General features: G+C 37.7%; 1 long non-coding RNA gene across 1 annotated transcript in view; it reads left to right on the top strand.

Annotated features, from left to right (window-relative positions):
- The first annotated feature begins 7,779 nt into the window (after positions 1–7,779).
- The window catches only part of 1700003P14Rik (RIKEN cDNA 1700003P14 gene), a 32,462-nt gene continuing 21,646 nt past the window's right edge, over positions 7,780–18,595 (top strand). Inside the window, exons 1-2 of the long non-coding RNA NR_045982.1 lie at positions 7,780–7,831; positions 16,605–16,751. This is a non-coding gene — a long non-coding RNA (RIKEN cDNA 1700003P14 gene). The remainder of the gene's footprint in view (positions 7,832–16,604; positions 16,752–18,595) is intronic.

An 18,595-nucleotide genomic window follows, 5' to 3' on the forward strand; every position in this document is an offset into this window, starting at 1 on the left:
TTAAATGGAAATGAAAATATAACAAACTAAAACCTCTGAGATTCAATGAAAGCTATCCTAAGAAGAAAATTTATAGTTCTAAGTGACTACATTGAAATACCGAGAAATAGCACAGATTAATAAGTAGATGAATTGCAAAAAAAGGAGATCAAAGTAGTAACTAAAAAAAATTCTGATGGATCCACAGTTGAGTTATTCCAGACCTTTAAAGAAAAACTGCAATGCATGTTTACTCAAATTGTTCCACAAGCTAGAAATGGAAATAACATTCCCAGTCTATTATGAAGCAAGTATTACTGCAGTACCAAAACCATAAAATGATAGCGCAAAAGATGGGGGTTAGGCAGTGGCCAATATATCTCTTATCAACATAAATGCAAATGTGTCAACAATATACTAGTATATGACCCAAATATTACACTCTTGGACATATAAATGTCTGTTCAACTTATTGCAGAAAAACTTTCTCATCTATATACATTGTCATTATATTAGAAATACCTATAAATGGCATTGCCCTAGATAACCATAAATAATGAAAATGTGGCACATTTTGAATATAGTGGAATTCTATTAAGCTTTAAAAATGAAATTATAAAAATTTTACATAAATGGAAGGGAGTGAGGTTACCGTGCACCAAAAAATAACACATCATTGCCTGTTCCTCTCATGTTTGGGTTCTAGCTTCAAGTTTTTGATTTTACATGTTGAACTTGGAGTATTAGTAGAAGCTAGGTAAGAAGAAGGGCTGTGAAGTGTCAAAGGCTGGGGAAAAAACCCCACCTTCACAACCATGAATTTTCATCAGCTGCAGAAGCTTGCACTGAGTATGCATAAGAATGGTTCCAACAGCAATCAAATATGAATGGAAAAGGGGCTCAGGGGTCCAAACCCTTCATTTCTTAACTATTTACCTCTGGCAGTTTAAAAAGAAGAAGGAACAGTCTCCAGCTGTCTAGGTACTGATGCCTTCACAACGTTTCATTGTATAGTTCTTGATCTACTCAATGGTCACCATAGACAGCTTTGGTGAATATAGCCAGGTCATGAAACAAAATGAAGAATTAGGAATCTTAGAAAGAGTCTGATATCAATGAAGAGGGATTGACGGAGATGGGAGAGTGAAGTGAGAGGGTTATAATCAGAATGCATCATGTACATGTACAACATTATCAAAACAACTAGTCAACACAGGATAGCATAATAATAAAGAGGTTGAGAGGGAAGGAGGAAATGATTTAATTATATTATAAATCTCAAAAACGAAAGGAATATTTAAAATGACTATAATTGTTCCATCACAAAATGTTTTCTGGATCATATCTAACAATAAACTAAAATTTCAGAAATTGAGGGTTATGAACTTTTATGATGAATTATATGTAATGACTGAGACCTGTGATTTTAGATCCTTCTGGGTGATTCTTGCTTAGCAAGATATAATCTATTTGCTATCTCACAAGATGAAACTATCAACTGATCTTTCTATATAATTGATTCATAGTAAAGTACCAGTGGTTATATAGAAACTTAGCTCTAAGTGACAGTGTGGAACTGTTGAAGACTCAGAATGATCTCAGAATGATTTCCTCAGGGGGAAGAAAGTTGAAAATATTAGCATATACCTTTGTATATGTCTAGGGGGGTAGAGTGATAGTCCCTGTACATATCTGTCTTTTTAACTGTCAGAAATGCCTGAAAGAAAGACTCAATATTCCCCAAGCTTGTCTGAAGGAACAGATGATGAAACAAAGGATAGAGAGTGGAATAGGAGATCTCTTGAACAAATCAGGAGTTAGAAAATTTTAAAGTAGATTATTAAGTACATATCTATAGTGAAGAATCATAACACCCTTGTGCTGGCAAACAATTTTGATTTTCAACTGTTAATAGCTGGAAGCTGTATGGACTGTTCGATACACTGTCATAAACCAGTGGCACACTTTTGAACCAGCTATTTGACTTGCTCAAGGTTCATATGAAAGATGATAACTATATTCTTATGAGACCATAGTGATTTTTGTCAAATTAGATCACAGAAGATAGTTCAGGTGCCAGAACAGTTCTCAGGGAGCCAATAGGTTTATGAAGCAATGGATCTAAATTAGTTAAACACAGTTTCCTGTAGGGTTTCTTAAACTTGATAGTATAGCAGAGAACTTTACAGGTTTTTGAGTCCACCATAGCCATTGATTCTTAAATCCATTTAATATAAAGGAAGTTGTTGTTTATGGATTATTATAAAATGTTCCTTAAACGATTTAACTACTACAGTTGATTTCCTTATTGTGATGGCCGATCATGGTTTGGAGTTTGACTGCAAATGGACTGTCAATGCTAAGATCAAGAGTTTGAAGAAGTGCAAGCTTTCTGGAGAAAGCAAAATATGTGAGCACTCTGGTACCTTGTTCCAGCAGCTCTACCTACCATTTGTTGCTGTTCTTCCAATATGCTCCAATTGACTCATCCCTTTGGAACCATAAGCCCAAATAAACCATCTCTTCCATAAATTGCCTTTGTTATGTTTATGCCAGCAGCAGACAACTAATTTAGAAGTTGGTACCAGGAAGTGGGGTGTTGCTGTCAAGAGCCTGATTCTGCTGTGTTTTAGGGAAATCTTGACAACTTTGAACCAAAAACCTTTGGAATCTATAAGCAGAGTTTAGTGAGCTATTCTAGCAAGAGCTTAGAAGGCAGCAATGGTGAGAGCAAAAACTGCTAAAAGAAATGGACAAAAATATCTTAGCATCTTCTTTTTAGAGAGTTTTGTAATGACTAAATAAATGATAATATTTTACCCATTGTAGTTCTCATTCTTTAAAATTCTAAGATATGGCAAGCTGGGGAAATGACTTGGTGGTAAAGTGCTTGCTTTCAAGGATGAAGTCCTGAGTCCAATCACTATAAGCCCCACAACAATACAAGGGTGAGAATGTCTGATTGTTATCCAGTTCTAGGGAGGTAGATACAGCCAAATCTTTGAGGCTTGATCTGCCTTTATAGTCTACCTGGAAAGTCCTGTGCCAGTGAGAGACCCTGTCTTAAGAAAATATGTAAAAAAAAAAAAAAAAGGAAAGAAAGAAAGAAAGAAAATATGTGTGGTACTTGAGAAAAGGCATCCAAGGTTAACCTCTGACCTTACACATATGTGCAAGTACTTGCATATGCATCTGCATACACATTGAGATACACATACACACCAATACTGAAATATGGGTAACCTTTTAGTATTCATATAGTGAATAATCAAAAATAATTATAGTTGACTGGATCAAGTCCCACATAAATGTAAATATGAGCCCAAAAACTGTGTGTTTGTTCTACCTGCCTATTTTAAATGAAACAATTGGAATCAATTAAGTTTTATGGTTTTGTCCTTAAAAGTATAGTAATTAAGTATAGTAAGTATAGTATAGCAAATGCTTGGTGTTAATATAATTAAAAGCACTGAAAGGTTATTAGACTTTTAGCTCTGAGAGTGAACCTTTTGGTGTATAAGCAATTCTTTTAAGTGGGAAAAAAAGATTCAAGTTTACTTAATACTTAAAAGAAATTACATATAAAATAAATTAAATAAATTCCTGGAAAGTTAAGCATGATTAACCAAAGTATAAGTGAACCAGACCAGTAGATGAATGTCGCACACTGTTCTAAAAATGATATTATTATTCCTAGCCAACAAATGTAAACTCTTTTGAAATACTATTAGTTATAAAGTGATCATAAAGCCAGTAATGGCCAAGTGGCTGATAGTCCCAGAGAGAACACTAAAATAAGCTCACTATTTCTTTGGCAAGAAGTCATTGGATTCTATAAGGCACATAAATGGTTTTCTGACTTGGCAAGGTGACAGCTTTTACTCAATAAAACATGGGCAGGCTGCAGTGTGAATTTGAATTTCCTCTATGTTCTCCTTTCTCCATTTCATATCCTTTCCCCTCTGCTGCCAAATTCGCCCTTACTTCACCAAGGCTGGCTTTCTCTCCCATCTTCTTTGAGTTGTCTTTTTTAAGCAGTTATATTAAGTCTCTCTCTCTCTCTCTCTCTCTCTCTCTCTCTCTCTCTCTCTCTCTCTCTGTCTCCCTCTGTCTCTGTCTGTCTCCCTCTGTCTCTGTCTGTCTCTCTGTCTCTGTCTCTCTCTCTCTGTGTTTCTCTCTGTCTCTGTCTCTCTCTCTCTCTCTCTCTCTCTCTCTCTGTGTTTCTCTCTGTCTCTGTCTCTGTCTCTGTCTCTCTCTGTGTCTCTCTCTTCCTCTTCCTCTCTGGTCTTTACATTTAAATTACACCATGATGCTCTGTACATTTCAAGGGATGTGGAGGTTTGACATCTTTTCTTTTTTTGTTTTCTTGCCAACATCAACATGAAGGGGTTACTGTCTCCATGCCAGTGTAGAATTGAAGAGATCTATTACCTAGTCCACTATTGTCCAACATCTTTAGATGGGAAGTTTAGGGAAAAAAAGAGAATTAGTAGTTTTCCCTTGAGGAAAATGTTTTCCAATTACAAAAGAAAGTTTTACCCTAGATTTAAATTGTTTAGCATATCTACCTGAGAATATCGTGTCCTCCTGATACCTACCTACCTACACATCTCTTCCTTCTAGTGAAGTGATTCTAGCAGTCTTAAAACCCTAGTCTTACTATCCCAGTACATATCATTGATCTCATCTAACTTTCTCTTTTACTGATATAAAATCACTGAAGCAATCAAATGATCCCAAATGTCTGAGGTGCTGCCCCCCTGACATTACCTCCTCTCCCTGTGCATAGAAATGGGGTGCCAGTATATGTTCTAATCATTCTACCTGCCTCCTGTATTACCATATCCTGCTGCCTGAGTTTTCTGCCTGCTAATATACTTATTAATCTTGTTTATTACTTTAAAATTAATCATAGTTCTTCATACACACCATCTTTGTTGCTTTCTATGCCACATCAACTCAATCAAACCAAAATTTTCCTTACAGAAAATACCACAGTGGTTTTTGATGTTTACCTTGTATATGTAGGTGTGTGTGTGTGTGTGTGTGTATGTGTGTGTGGTTCTCATGTGCGCACTATTTTTTATACTGTGTCCCTTTGCCCTAGATTGACTTTACGTTAGTCACCAGCTTACTGCTAAATTTCAATTCATCTAGCAAAATCTTCCCCTAGATACAATCCGTCTACAACCCTTCATATTTACTTTCAGCCCTTTTACATGTCTGGTTTGTATTATATTTACTGTGTGGGCTTTTTGTTGTTTGTTTGTTTGTTTGTTTTATTTTTTATATTCTGCATTTAAGAGTCATATTGACAATCTATAAGGTCAATGAATAGCATCACTTTTCCTGCCCACCAAAACTAATTCAAAACAGAGAAGTGAAAAGACAGAGTTCAAAATATGATCTCTTTACTTAATAAAAGAGATGCTACAGATGAAGACTCTGGCCTCATGCCAGGTACATTTTTAATATGGCATCTCTCTATTACACGTATGCACTCAGTCACAGACAACTAGTTGACCTGGGGACACAGCATGCCTGAGAGGCTCATCCATTCTCAGGAACAAGTAAAAATCTGCAAACAAGCCTGTGAGGGGAAAGAAAGAGAATGCAATGTCCACCAATTCCTTCGTTAACATTCACAAGTCAAGTTAGTCACTCTTATTCCTTGGCAATTATGGAAGGATCGTGTGGAAGAAAATGAAGACCAGGACAGGAATGACTCTCCAGTGAAAATATGAAACAAAGAAAAGATGATTCCCAGAGAGGGAGTTTTAAATTATGTCCACACTATCCCTCCCTTCTAGATCTGAAGCTAAGTCCCTTCCTGAGAGGGTGTAGAAAATACAATAAACACTCAAAACAAAATGAAATGGAACTTGGTAGAATGTGTCTTCACTCAGCATACCCAGACACGCTCAATCTCTCTCTCTCTCTCTCTCTCTCTCTCTCTCTCTCTCTCTCTCTCTCTCTCTCTCTCTCTCTCTCTCTCTCTCTCTCTCTCTCTCCCCCTCTGTGTGTGTGTGTGTTTCTCTTTGTCTTTCTCTCTGTCTCTCTTCATCTCTCTCCTTCTCTTTCTGTCTCTCTCTGTCTCTGACTGTCTGTCTTCCTCTTTTCTCTCTGCTTGACTTTAACTGTTATGCTCTTAAAGACAAAAATCAAGATCCAGAAGGACAAGAGTCATTTGAATGATCAACATGTAAATTAATCCACCAGCCTCAATCAAGACTCCAGAAACATCAGCTATTGCTGACACCCTGACTCCAAACAGACAGAGACTCTCAGCCAGAGCTAACAAGGCAAAGAGATCACAAATGTGATGTTTCCAGTTGCTATGTTTTGGAATTATCTAGCAAACAGCATCTAAAAGAACATGTATCATTGCTAAGCGTGTGTTGTTGTTTTACACATCAATGAATGAATGCATGATCGAGCCACTTCAAATCACCAAACATAGCTGGTAGTTCCCACATTTTTGTTCATATTGTTCAGTATGAACTACAAGACAGTCATATGTTAAAGTGTTCTGTGTAATTTTTACAGAATGATACAAAGGTAAAAATAAAGATAAATACATATAGGAAGTCACATTTATTCATTTTTACTAGGAAGAGGGAACTAAATACAAATTTTAAAATGGATTCATCTTCATCACTCTACAAATAGTTATTGATCACCTTTTATGTTCTAAGTGCTGCTCTGGCATTTGGGAAACCTTAAAACAAAACAAAGATTCTTTTAATGCCAGCGAGTATTTCTAGGCTAGGCAAGTAAATGATAAAGAGATATAATAAATTAAATAACCACATAATTTTACAGAGAGAAAAAGTAAATTGAAAGAGACGGTTAATTCTAAATGTTAACTTGAGTAATGTACACTCACCTGAGACACGAGCCTCTAGACAGGCCTATGGAGGATGACCTCATGTTAATTGACATGAGAAGACACACCCACTGTGGGAAGCATCATTCTCTGGGAGGAGTTCTCTGACGTCATCAAAAGGAAGAAGTAAGGTGAGTCTGAGCAATCACTATCCCCTACTTCCTGAGTATGGATGCAAGGTGACCAGGTACTTTAAGGAGCTATCACCTCACTTCCATACCCGGATGAACTGTAACTGTACTCAGCAACATGTGAATGACAACTTCTTTAAGTTGCTTTGGTTGGGGGGTGGGGTGGGATTTTTCCCCTACCATGCATAAAGTAAGGCGAATCAAAGTATGAGAGTCATTTCAGGCTGTTTCCAAAAAAGGAAAGAATTTAGACTTTGTGGGAAAATATTATTATGAACAAGGACAAAAAGGTGAATGAAGGGACTATTATGTCGCTATCAGGCTAACAGAAGAAGACAGAAAGCAAAAGAGTAGCCAAAAGAAAGCCTTGTGAGAAAATTAATTACAGAGCTGAAACAGGAGTAAGTAGAGTGACATTTGCAGCCAAAAAGAAGTTGGAGATAAGTGGATATGGTGTTGAGATAGTTGTGGTCAGGTCAGAAAGAATTTTATGAGACATTCAATACAGTTTATACAACTGAAGCAAGAACATCACTGACATTCTGGAATAAGCAAATTAGCTCAAGGACAGGCATTGCAGCATTAGAAAGATCAAGCTTGAGCTAGGATAAGAAAGTCTATAGGGAGGCTTGGTGAGGAATAGGTTGTTATGAATGGATAAGATGCTATTATGTTTTAATTCTCTAGAATTAAGAATGCATTCTTATTATGGCACTATAGTGAGTGAACTGATGTCATAATGAAGCTGGACAATATTTTTGACAATTCTATGCACAGTAAAGTAGTTATGAGATGAAGAACCAGGCCAAGCTCTTCTAGGAAGAAAAACGAATAGGTATGTCTGAGAAGATAGCAAAGGGAAAATCAATGTCATTTGAGTCAGGTAACATTAATGACTTCCCAACTCAAGTTGTGACTTGATATTGAGAAACATTCTGCAAGGTCTCTGTCTCTCTCTGTTTCTGTCTCTGTCTCTCTGTCTCTGTCTCTCTGTCTCTCTCTCTCTGTGCTGTGTGTGTGTGAATTGTGTGTGTGTGTGTGTGTATCACTGTACTAACCTCTCAGCTCCTGCTGAGCACCACACCTCTTTGATTCCCACGGTGATGATCATGAACTAATCATCTGAAACTGTAAGGATGCTCCCAGTTAAACGCTTTTTTTTTTAAAGAGTTGCCTTGGTCATGGAACAGTAACTAAGCAAAAAAAAAAAAAAAAAAAAAAAAAAAACAGTAACTAAGACAGCTACTATATAAATTTATAAGTACTAATACTACTAGCTAACCTACTATGCAACAAGGTATTTTTCAGTTAGAAATTTTAATTTATTATAAAGGTTTATTTAGATTATTTAGCTATTTAGCCACATTTTTATGTCATTATTTAGTATAATTTAAAAATGAGTGAAGTAAAATAGGAATATGTCTTTATATGCCTTTCATTTATCTACTCAGTTGTCTTTTTTTTTTTTTTTTAACTAAGAAACACAATCTCACAGTGGGCTCCATCAACCTCTGGCTGTTGCTGCCCTATCTTCAACAATTTTTCTTGAGCCTTAGGTGTATGAGTATTAAAGGAAGGGAGGAATGTTGTAATAATATTACAAAGAAGAAAAAGCTGAAATGTAATTATGTTTTAATCTCAAAATTGAAAACAGAAATCACTTAAAAATTTAAAAAACTTACAGACCCTGCTCATTGATTGCATAAAGAAAAAAAGAAGTTTTGATGAAAATATACTCTGTCAATAAGATGATTGATCATGAATTGCTTCTAAATATAGGCCAGTGCTATCTCAAGGGTTCCCTACTGAGAAACTAACATCTATAACAAAAACTGTATCAGGTCATGGATGTTTCTTGTATTGAAGAGGCTATAAGACACGACTCAGCCTAAAGCTTTTCAAAGTGAATGGGAAGTATGACATAAAATAGATAAAATACTACAAATACAAACATACAAACATGATTGCTAACCTTGGGTTACTTTTTATTGGTTCAATATCAAGTAACCTTGTACCAATGGCTTAAAATATATTATTTAAAAGCTTTGCAAAGAGTTTTGGACTTGATTTCAGAGAAACCACTTAGACAATATAGAAGGTGATTTGAGAGAGTATTATTGTCTTTGGTGTTAATGCATTTATAGTCTTTGTAATTCTCTGAGAGCTTAAGAGGCAAAGATTATTTAGAGTACAGATTTGTTGTTGCTGTTGTTGTTTTTAATTTAAGACGTCAAAACCTTGTTCTCATTGCCAAAGCTCTAACATTTTTCAGATTTTTTTCTAGAGTATTTAAAATGTTACTTGTAGAATTTTATTCTACTACTTAAATAGAATTTAATTATACATATCCCCATAGGATACATGTCTGATGATTGATGGGCATACTTAACATATGCAACACACACACACACACACACACACACACAACAATTCCTCTCATACAGTAGAAACAATATCTTATTATGAAGCCCTTTGCTATTTTTTGATGCCAACAGAGAGCTTTCCCCACCTGAAGTCAAGGAGCTGTTACAGCAGAGAGAGGAGATAATCTAGGAGGATGTAAACATCCATGATCACTTTAGAAGATAAAAATGAAGGGCTTCCAGGTGAGGAGCTGTCTGTAGGGCAAATAGCTCTTAGCTAGGCACCAGTGGTGTACTGGGCAGCTGCTCTATTTCAGAGATTCTGAAATGGCTCTGACTTCTTCCTTGGGTGACTATAACCAGAACAGCCTTGTTAGCCTACCATGTTTGACGGGAATCATAAGATGATATCTCACTCACACTGGATAGGAAAGCCTCTCTCCCAAGGACCTACACCTACTTTTTCAGGTATCTTTTTCAGTATAGTCACAAACTGACGCCATATCTAGCTGAGAGATGGTGATGAATGATTTCAGCTCCTTTGTAACAAAAGAAAAACTTCATACCCACTTTCCCAAAACTCCCGTCTTCACCCAAGCTCCCAAAGCAAGTTGGTGTGTTGCTACCTTTTGATTTTTTCTTTTTCCCTCATGCATACACATAGTCATTGCCCTTTTTCACGTCGCGATATAGAAGTCTGTCATCTCATGTCAGCATCTTATTTTGTTGAATGGAAGCACTGATTACCCAAAGAAGACATGTATGAAACTAGACCATTGATTTTCTGTTATGGAGATGCAGAAGGGTTGATCAGGTCATATCCAACCAAAGCATTTATAGACTATTAATGGTCACTCGGTGAGAGGACTCTTGTCTCTCATCGAGATTCACAGATAGCTAACAAATAATTGGGGTGTGCTTACCAGGTACTGATCCTCCACAAGATTTATTGGCAATTAACAGTTGCTAGGGGGGATGGGTTTCCAAGGCCATGACATGCAGATATAGAGATAGATAGACATAGGACATTGGAGATGGAGATGGAGATGGAGATGGAGATGGGATGGGGATGGGGATGGGGGTGGGGGTGGGGGTGGGGGTGGGGGTGGGGGTGGGGGTGGGGGTGAGGGTGGGGGAATGGGGATGGGGATGGTGATAGGGATAGGGATAGGAGATAAAGATGATATACATATTGCTAGTGGGGAGGGATTTTTCCATTCTTCAGTGGCAGAGCCACCCTTAAGCTTCCCATGCTTCTTTTTTTCATTGGTTATTTTATTTATTTACATTTTAAATGTGGTCCCCCTTCCCAGTTTCCCTTCCACAAACTTCCCATCCTATCACCCCTCCCCTTTGACTCTATGAGGGTGCTCCCCTACCCACTCATCTACTCCTGCCTCACCACTCTAGGGTCCCCTTACTCTGGGGTATCAAGTCTCTATAGGACCAAGGGTTTCTTTTCCCATTGTTGCCAGATAAGGCAGTCCTCTGATACATATGTAGCGGGAGTCATGAGTCCTCCATCTGTACTCCTTGTTGGTTAGTCCCTGGGAACTCTGAGTGGTCCGGTTACTTGATATAGTTCTTCCTATGGGGTTGTAATCCCCTCAGTTCCTTCAGTCCTTCTCCTAACTCTTCCACTGGGGTCCCCAGGCTCAGTCTGATGGTTGGCTATGAGTATCTGCATCTGCATTGGTCAGGTGCTGGAAAAACCTCTCAGGAAATAGACATACCAGGGTCCTGTCAGCAAGCCCTTCCTGGCATCAGCAATATTGTGAGGGTTTGGTGTCTGCAGATGAGATGTATCCCTAGGTGGGGCAGTCTCTGGATGGCCCATACTTCAGTCTCTGCTCCTTTTTGTGTCCTGCTATTTCCTTTAGATAGGAAGAACTCTGGTTTAATTCTTGAAGGGTGGGTGGCTCCATCCCTCAACTGGGGGGCCATGTCTATCTACTGGTGATGATTCTTCAAGTAACATTAACTAACCTCCTTTTTTCCCCATGCTAGTATTTTTTAAATTCCTTATTGTTAGACTATCTGAATTGGATAGCTGTCTATGATTCTCCTCATTCTTTCAGATGAATATATTATGTTTATTTGACCCCTCTTGGTTTCTAATGTATGTTAAATATTCTTTCAAGTGTATATTTGATCTCTGGTTATTATTAGTGTCTTGTAAACATGAATTGTTCAGATGCAATTATAACTTGGTTTACATTACACTACAAGGGATTCCTTCAAATTAATTTAGGGCTTAGAAGAGTTTAGGAGTATGGGATGTTACATTTGTGATATATAAAGAATATATATGTACATTGAAGTGTTTGGAGGGAAAAATGGAAAAGGGGAAATGGTTTATTATAATATTAAAAATTAAAAACAAAATAAAAAGAATAAAGACACAGTACTATGTAAGGAAAAAATTACTATGAAGGAATAGAAATTCTCAGTTATTGTCGAACATTCATGGATGCATTTCATTTCCTCCTTCTCTCTCTCTGTATGTGTGTGTGTATTCATGTGCATGGTTATATTTATTAATTAATATATGAGAAATGATATAAACCATGTCACAAAACTATCATTAATGGTTTTATAATTTCTGAATCTGGTATTCCTTAAATATGGGTGCCACTCCTATTTTCAAAACAAGATGCTCACTTCCTAAAAATACCACAAAAGAACTAGAACAAGAAAGGTAGAAAACTAAGTGCCCTCACTTCACTTCTGTGGTGAAAGCAGCTACGTTCAAACAGGTCAGGGAAATGGTATGTCACTTCACCCCAAGTTTAGGAGTCACCAGTTTGGCATTTTGAAAATGCTTATTTGATCTTCATAAAAAAATATTGGCTAACTTAGGCCAGAAATAAACCAAGATATTTGTTTTTCAGAAATAAATGGCCAATAACTACAGTGAAAGGAAGTATAAACATAAACAACCCTTGGTAATCCATACAGATAGGTTTTAAATAAAAAATACAAACATATTGAAGTTATCAAAAGCTTTGTAAGCTATAACAAGCTTGCTTTACTATAGTAGAATTACATCAAATCCCCTGATAAATGAAGCATTAGAAACAGGAGAAAGGATTTGTAATTCACTTCTTTTCACTTGCTATGTGGTATGTACCTGTCTAGGTACAGAGGACATAACAGTGGACAAAGCAGAGTGACATTGATCTCTGGCAAAATAAGCAGAAAGTTATCAATAAATAAAATGCATTATGTTATAAGGTAGAAAATGGACTTTATTTTTAAAATAGGAGTAGAGGAATAAGAATAGTTATTTATCCACTTATCAGTGAGTACATATTGTGTGAGTTCCTTTGTGAATGTGTTACCTCACTCAGGATGATGCTCTCCAGGTCCATCCATTTGGCTAGGAATTTCATAAATTCATTCTTTTTAATAGCTGAGTAGTACTCCATTGTGTAGATGTACCACATTTTCTGTATCCATTCCTCTTCTGGCTATTATAAATAAGGCTGCTATGAACATAGTGGAGTATGTGTCCTTCTTACCAGTTGGGACATCTTCTGGATATATGCCCAGGAGAGGAATTGCTGGATCTAGTGATAGTACTATGTCCAATTTTCTGAGGAACCGCCAGACTGATTTCCAGAGTGGTTGTACAAGCCTGCAATCCCACCAACAATGGAGGAGTGTTTCTCTTTCTCCACATCCACGCCAGCATCTGCTGTCACCTGAATTTTTGATCTTAGCCATTCTGACTGGTGTGACGTGGAATCTCAGGGTTGTTTTGATTTGCATTTCCCTGATGATTAAGGATGTTGAACATTTTTTCAGGTGTTTCTCTGCCATTCGGTATTCCTCAGGTGAGAATTCTTTGTTCAGTTCTGAGCCCCATTTTTAATGGGGTTATTTGATTTTCTGAAGTCCACCTTCTTGAGTTCTTTATATATGTTGGATATTAGTCCCCTATCTGATTTAGGATAGGTAAAGATCCTTTCCCAATCTGCTGGTGGTCTTTTTGTCTTATTGACGGTGTCTTTTGCCTTGCAGAAACTTTGGAGTTTCATTAGGTCCCATTTGTCAATTCTCGATCTTACAGCACAAGCCATTGCTGTTCTGTTCAGGAATTTTTCCCCTGTGCCCATATCTTCAAGGCTTTTCCCCACTTTCTCCTCTATAAGTTTCAGTGTCTCTGGTTTTATGTGAAGTTCCTTGATCCACTTAGATTTGACCTTAGTACAAGGAGATAAGTATGGATCGATTCGCATTCTTCTACACGATAACAACCAGTTGTGCCAGCACCAATTGTTGAAAATGCTGTCTTTCTTCCACTGGATGTTTTTAGCTCCCTTGTCGAAGATCAAGTGACCATAGGTGTGTGGGTTCATTTCTGGGTCTTCAATTCTATTCCATTGGTCTACTTGTCTGTCTCTATACCAGTACCATGCAGTTTTTATCACAATTGCTCTGTAGTAAAGCTTTAGGTCTGGCATGGTGATTCCGCCAGAAGTTCTTTTATCCTTGAGAAGACTTTTTGCTATCCTAGGTTTTTTGTTATTCCAGACAAATTTGCAAATTGCTCCTTCCAATTCGTTGAAGAATTGAGTTGGAATTTTGATGGGGATTGCATTGAATCTATAGATTGCTTTTGGCAAGATAGCCATTTTTACAATGTTGATCCTGCCAATCCATGAGCATGGGAGATCTTTCCATCTTCTGAGATCTTCCTTAATTTCTTTCTTCAGAGATTTGAAGTTTTTATCATACAGATCTTTCACTTCCTTAGTTAGAGTCACGCCAAGATATTTTATATTATTTGTGACTATTGAGAAGGGTGTTGTTTCCCTAATTTCTTTCTCAGCCTGTTTATTCTTTGTATAGAGAAAGGCCATTGACTTGTTTGACTTTATTTTATATCCAGCTACTTCACCGAAGCTGTTTATCAGGTTTAGGAGTTCTCTGGTAGAATTTTTAGGGTCACTTATATATACTATCATATCATCTGCAAAAAGTGATATTTTGAGTTCCTCTTTTCCAATTTGTATCCCCTTCATCTCCTTTTGTTGTCGAATTGCTCTGGCTAATACTTCAAGTACTATGTTGAAAAGGTAGGGAGAAAGTGGGCAGCCTTGTCTAGTCCCTGATTTTAGTGGGATTGCTTCCAGCTTCTCTCCATTTACTTTGATGTTGGCTACTGGTTTGCTGTAGATTGCTTTTATCATGTTTAGGTATGGGCCTTGAATTCCTGATCTTTCCAACACTTTTATCATGAATGGGTGTTGGATCTTGTCAAATGCTTTTTCTGCATCTAACGAGATGATCATGTGGTTTTTTGTCTTTGAGTTTGTTTATATAATGGATTACATTGATGGATTTTCGTATATTAAACCATCCCTGCATCCCTGGAATAAAACCTACTTGGTCAGGATGGATGATTGCTTTAATGTGTTCTTGGATTAGCCCAGAAACTTAGGATACCCAAGATATAAGATACAATTTGCTAAACACATGAAACTCAAGAAGAATGAAGACTGAAGTGTGGACAGTTTGCCCCTTCTTAGAATTGGGAAGAAAACACCCATGGAAGGAGTTACAGAGACAAAGTTTGTAGCTAAGATGAAAGGATGGACCATCTAGAGACTGCCTTATCTAGGGATCCACCCCATAATCAGCATCCAAACGCTGACACCATTGCATACCCTAGCAAGATTTTATTGAAAGGACCCAGATGTAGCTATCTCTTGTGAGACTATGCCGGGGCCTAGCAAACACATAAGTGGATGCTCACAGTCAGCTAATGGATGGATCATAGGGCTCCCAATGGAGGAGCTAGAGAAAGTAGCCAAGGAGCTAAAGGGATCTGCAACCCTATAGGTGGAACAACATTATGAACTAACCAATACCCCGGAGCTCTTGACTCTAGCTGCATATATATCAAAAGATGGCCTAGTCGGCCATCACTGGAAAGAGAGGCCCATTGGACTTGCAAACTTTATATGCCCCAGTACAGGGGAACACCAGGGCCAAAAAGGGGGAGTGGGTGGGCAGGGGAGTGGGGGTGGGTGGATATGGGGGACTTTTGCTATAGCATTGGAAATGTAAATGTGCTAAATACCTAATAAAAAATGAAAAAAAAAAAGAATAGTTATTTAAATGTTGGTAACCTAGAAAGGCTTCTTAGAGAGACAGGCGTGAGACCAAAGAGAAATGGAGAAATGGAATATAGACTTCAGGAGCATGTTTGATGCAGAGGCAAGGCTGCAGTGCATGAGTAAGTAGCCTTGGCCTGTTTAATGAGCATGGAAGTTGCATTGAGACGAAAGTAGCATTTGAACTGAGATTAATGAAGAAGATGAGGCATGACCAGAAAGCAATGTAAGTTATAGGACATCACATCACTCTGTATGAGACAGCACTCCTTTAGAGCAGTGGTTCTAAACCTGTGGGTCAAAACCCCTTTGAAGGTCACAGGACCCATTCACAGTGGTCACCACAATATAGAAACTTACAATATGATTCGCAACAGTAGCAAAATTACAGTTGTGAAGTAGCAATAACATAATTTTATGGTTTGGGGTCACCATAACATGAAGTGTCTTAAAGGGTCTCAGTGTTAAGAAGGTTGCGAACTGCTGCTCTAGAGGCACTCACACAACAGCTTACTACTTTCTGTAAATCCAGTTCCAGGGAATCTGTCCTCTATGGTCTCTACAATCTCTGCATGCATGTGGTCCACAGACATAAATGCAGGCAAAGCCACTACACACACACACACACACACACACACACACACACACACACACACACACACACACACACACACACACACACGCACACACACACGGACACGCACACACATGGACACACACACATACATACACAAATATGCACAGGCACACTCAGAAAGAAAATAATTATATATACAGGAAACTGATTATGTTTATTCCCTTCTACTTTTTTCATTTAGATTTAAAGTAGAGAGATAATAAGCCAAATCTGTGGATAAGTCAGAGGTTCTATTCCTGGGCAGTGAGAACAAAGACTACATATGTTTCCATCAGCACTTAGCCATGTCTCAACCATAGACCCTGCTTAAGTTTGGGCTCAAAAGCCCCCTATGTTTTTAAAGGCCTGCTCACAGATTTCTATTATTAGAGTTGGGGAAAAATTGAAAAAGTATGTACAGCCACATCTTCTATTCATCGGAGACATGTACTTGAAGAGAATAGTAGGACCCAGCTCCAAGTGTTCCTCTCTCAATCTCTCCACCAGGAAATGAATGACTTTGCTGGACCACACACAGTGAACCACAGGTTGAAGAGCAAAGGAGCCAACCAATCATGGACTAAAACCTCAGCAACTGTTGTCTCCCTGATGTGCTACAGTGATAGCAAATGACTACGACAGAATAGTTGGAAGGTGCTTCAGCAAACCTCGTTTGGGATATAGAAACAAGTAAAAATGAGTAATATGAATGTTGATGTTTTAGTTAAGACCAGAATATGCATATTTTCAGAGGCAATATTCTAATCCATAAGATTTTAAGATTTATCAGTATATATACATATATGATTTATCACTACACATGCAGCTGTCAGAATCTTAATCACCTGTGAGAATTTGTGTTATGCACAGCACTTAGTAAAAAAGAGACACATCTTTGTGTATGAGAGTATGCCTATGAGTGTATATGTGTGTGAATGTGTTTTCTTATTATTAAAAACTGGCCTGGAATTTTGTAATATTCTCTGCTTCTAATATAAACTGCTTTGCTATCCAGAACTTTAATCTCTTTTAAGTTTTCTTATTTAATTTATGTTTGGAATTTGTGAAACAAGAAGCATTTTGCATGTTGGATGCCTGCCTTGTTTATGAATATTACTCCATCAAATATTCATCAAGATTGGTAGCAGACAGCTGCTGATAGTGCATAAATAGGGAGTCAGGATGCTCACTGCCAAATTTTAACCTCTGTTATGTGAAGACAAAGGCTGTTCTTACTATAATCAACAACAAACTTCCCATCTTGCTTTGTATTAATAGCTGTCTGAAGGAAAAATCTAATCTTAACTTTTCTCTCTTTCCTTCCTTCCTTCCTTCCTTCCTTCCTTCCTTCCTTCCTTCCTTCCTTCCTTCCTTCTTTCTTTCTTTCTTTCTTTCTTTCTTTCTCTTTCTTTCTCTTTCTTTCTTTCCTTCTTTCTCTCCTTTCTTTCACCCATTCTTTCTTTCTTTTTCTTTCTTTCTCTTCTTTTTTGCTTGCTTTGAAGAAGATAGAATAATGGAACAAAATCAGAAGTGTCACTCATTTGGGCTGTCAGCCACTAGGTCCCAGCTTGACTGTAATGGTTGCTAATGGCTAGGATCCAGTCTAACTGCTTGATAGCCCTATCTTGTGAGGATTTTGTCCCTGCTGTTTTGGGATATGAGGGTTTTGACTGTCACCTCTGAGTTGAAGACTTCCATTTTATTTGTAGGTAATGTTAGGACTGAATTTAAGGAAGATGCAAGGTAATGGCCTTCACAAACACTGTAAACCTAGAAAAATTGCTGATACACATCTTTCCCTCTTCTTTCTTCTAAAATGATGACAAATTATACACACACACACACACACACACACACACACACACACACACACATATATATATATATATAGAGAGAGAGAGAGAGAGAGAGATGTGTGTGTGTGTGTGCTTTCTCTATACACACACACACACACACAAACACACACAAATATATGCTACAGACAGTAAAACAGTGGAACACTGGCAATCTCACATTGGGCCCTGCTTAATACATGACTGTGATGTCTCACAAATCCCAATTGGAATTAAGACTTGGAAGAATACTGGAGAGTCACTGGTCTTCATTGGGTTCCTAAAGAAATGGATTCTAATAACAGTGAAGGAATCCTACAGTAACAAAATCTATGTACTTGTCAGCAAGGGTGAGGACACATAGGCAAATAGCAAATAGTCTGCCTCCTGTGTCCTTGTGGCTGGACTGGTTCTGTCCACATTTACAGTGGGAATGCATGCTTCAAACTTTGATGGAGATAATCCCCCACAGGTGTGCCCAGCAGCTTGCATTTTGATTGATTCCAGATTAAGTGAATTGTCAATCTCAAGTCCTCAATTTGACATACAATCACGTCTGCTTGTGTCATGCTTGATTTTTAAATCACAACAATATTCAGGTCAAAATTCTACCTACTGTAACTATCCCACATACAACTGCTGACGTGCCATGTGTTTTAGAATAGG

This window comes from Mus musculus, chromosome 13 (assembly GCF_000001635.26).
Source record: "Mus musculus strain C57BL/6J chromosome 13, GRCm38.p6 C57BL/6J".
Taxonomy (NCBI): domain Eukaryota; kingdom Metazoa; phylum Chordata; class Mammalia; order Rodentia; family Muridae; genus Mus; species Mus musculus.